Source organism: Penaeus vannamei, chromosome 29 (genome assembly GCF_042767895.1).
Source record: "Penaeus vannamei isolate JL-2024 chromosome 29, ASM4276789v1, whole genome shotgun sequence".
NCBI classification, from domain to species: Eukaryota; Metazoa; Arthropoda; class Malacostraca; order Decapoda; family Penaeidae; genus Penaeus; species Penaeus vannamei.
In genome coordinates this window covers 1907351-1909850 of record NC_091577.1, presented here as the reverse complement: position 1 = coordinate 1909850, position 2500 = coordinate 1907351, and positions in this window count along the sequence as shown.

Genomic DNA, 2500 nt, shown 5'->3' with positions numbered 1-2500 from the left:
ATGCTATTCTGCTATTATTAATGTTATTCTGCTATTATTAATGTTATTCTGCTATTATTAATGTTATTCTGCTATTATTAATGTTATTCTGCTGTTATTAATGTTATTCTGCTATTATCAATATTATTCTGCTATTATTAATGCTATTCTGCTATTATTAATGTTATTCTGTTTGCTTGCCTTTGCTGATTATGAATCTAAAGCAGAGAGGGTCTGTGAATATAATGGTAAGCTGAAATGTGTGTGAGAGAGAGAGAGGAGGGAGAAGGGGGAAAAGGGAAGGGGGAGGGAGATGGGGAAGGGGGGAAGGGGGAAGGGGAAGGGGGAAGGAGGGGGGAGGGGGAAGGAGGGAGGGAGGGAGGGAGGGAAGGGGAGGGAGGGAGGGAAGGAGGGAAGGAGGGAAGGAGGGAGGGGGAGCGGGAGAGGAGGGAGGGAGGGAGGGAGGGAGGGGGAGGGGGGAAGGAGGGGGAGGGGGAAGGGAGAAGGGAGAAGGGGGAAAGGGGAGGGGGGAGGAAGGAGGGAGGGAGAGAGAGAGAGAGAGAGAGACAGACAGACATAGACAGACAGACATAGACAGACAGGATAACCAATCAAACATAATGAATAACCCTTAGACTATTAGATACATAAAAAAATATATATATAACACAAAAAAAAGAAATAGAGTAAAACAAAATACAAAAACTGAGAAAATCAGATCAGTTATGGCGAGGGAAATGAAACGATATGCAATAGAAATCCTGACACCGAACAGACACACAAATTCGAAAAGATAAAAAAAATTACAAACAGACAAGGCAAGATGGCTACCAAGACAACGAAAAGGACACAGATGCAGAATTAACGAGAAAACGTGAAGGCAGTATCGTGTGTCTTTAAGATTTATGCAGTTTCTCCGAGTGTCTTTGGCATGAGAAGGACAGCAAATGAATTATTGTTCGTAGATAAGAAGGAGAAAGGAGGCGGGGAGAGGGAGAGGGAGAGGGAGGAGGAGGAGGAGGAGGCTGGGAGAGGGAGAGGGAGGAGGAGGAGGAGGGTGGGAGAGGGGGAGGGAGAGGGAAAGGGAGGAGGAGGAGGAGAGGGAGACGGAGAGGGAGGAGGGAGGAGGAGGAGGAGGAGGCTGGGAGAGTAATGGGGAGGTGAAGGAGGAGGAGGAGAGGGAGAGAGGAAGAGGAGGAGGAGAGGGAAAGGGGAGGAGGAGGAGGAGAGGGAAAGGGAGGAGGAGGAGGAGAGGGAAAGGGAGGAGGAGGAGGAGAGGGAAAGGGAGAGGGGGGAGGAGGAGGAGGAGAGGGAGAATGAAAGGGAGGAGGAGGAGGAGAGGGAAGGGGGGAGTGAGAGGGATGGGGATAGGGAGAGGGAGGGAGGGAGGGAGGGGAGAAGAGAGAGCGAGAGAGAGAGAGAGAGAGAGAAACAGACAGACCGAGAGAGACAGAGACAGAGAGATAGAAACAGACAGACCGAGAGAGACAGAGACAAAGACAGACAGACAGAGACAGAGACAGAGAGAGAGAAAGGAGAAGAGAAATAAATTGGGGAAGAGACGGCAGCAGAGCAGGAGACTAGAGGCGCGCCACCCCCCGCCCCCCCCCCGCCCGCTCCCTTCCCTCGCCGCCCACAAAAACCAGTTCCTTCGCCGCAGATCCGAAGTTGCAGGTTTCTACGACCAGTTGCAGGACTCTGGGGTAAATTGCAGGTATAGGACGCGTACATTTCGTGTAAGTTACGGGTCGGTTACGGGTACGTTACGAGTGAATATCATATAATGATACTGAGATAATATAATAAAAGGTGATTTACGGACCTCACTGGTAATTTGCAGGTAAGTCTCGGTTAAGTCCCAGTTAAGTCACAGAAAAGTCAGGTTAGTTACGGCGAGTTGCAGATAAGTCACAGGCAAAGATCAGAAGTTGCAACGGGCCGCAAGGTGAGCATTTCCCCTAAAAGGAATTCTGGTCCACTTTGGCCATCTGGCGTTCGCTGCTTCGTGACGTCATCGTGTCGTAGCTTTGACGTCGGTCGTGACGGTATTCTGACGTCACAGAAAATGCATCTTAGGTAGACGATTTTTTAAATACTTTTTATCGGCTGTGATCGATATTTTCTTTTCTATTCATTCCTCAATTCAGTGGCTCTTCAAGAACAAATACCAAAGACACAGACATTCTAAAAAATAATAATAATAAAAATAAAATAAAAGATAAATAAATAATAAATAAATAAATAATGTTTGAACCACTACGAAGGATTCCCTCGCCTGCCTGAGTAGAAGTTGCCACGATCCCAAAAGAACTAATCATCAAGGATTCGATCTCTTTCCAGTATCCTACATCCAGTTCCATCCTGCCATTCAGCATTCAACGCCTTGAACCCAATTCATAACGACTCAACGAGTAATTTGGACGCACGACGTAAACAAAGCACGTGATTCGCCCAGAGTCAGGAGCCAGCTTCGTCATGATTGGCTGATATGAGTGACGATTTGATGACGTAATCGAAACGT